The sequence below is a fragment of the Penaeus monodon genome, chromosome 28 (assembly GCF_015228065.2).
Source record: "Penaeus monodon isolate SGIC_2016 chromosome 28, NSTDA_Pmon_1, whole genome shotgun sequence".
Classification (NCBI taxonomy): domain Eukaryota; kingdom Metazoa; phylum Arthropoda; class Malacostraca; order Decapoda; family Penaeidae; genus Penaeus; species Penaeus monodon.
In genome coordinates this window covers 2032925-2033187 of record NC_051413.1, presented here as the reverse complement: position 1 = coordinate 2033187, position 263 = coordinate 2032925, and the positions used below count along the sequence as shown (strand labels likewise).

Genomic DNA, 263 nt, shown 5'->3' with positions numbered 1-263 from the left:
CACCTAAACACAACCCACAATCAAAAACAAGAAATCCCCCAAAACAAAACAAGTCACATCAGAACACAGAGAGAAATACCAGAGAAACAAGAAAAAAAAGAAATAGAAAAATTGTGACATTTAACCCTTTGTGAGAGTCGCGCCTGAGGTCAACTGGCCGGAATTTCTTTCCTGTCGCTAAAATAGACCTTGGGATTGTGGTCTTAAAATAACTGTAGTGAGAGATGTTTGTAATGAGCGTGAGAGGCGAGAAAATGGCGAGT

At 39.9% G+C, this 263-nt stretch overlaps 1 protein-coding gene across 1 annotated transcript in view; it reads left to right on the top strand.

Moving 5' to 3' along the window:
* LOC119590899 (kelch domain-containing protein 10-like) overlaps positions 1-263 on the top strand; it is a 16818-nt gene that overhangs the window by 13738 nt on the left and 2817 nt on the right. The window lies entirely within an intron of this gene.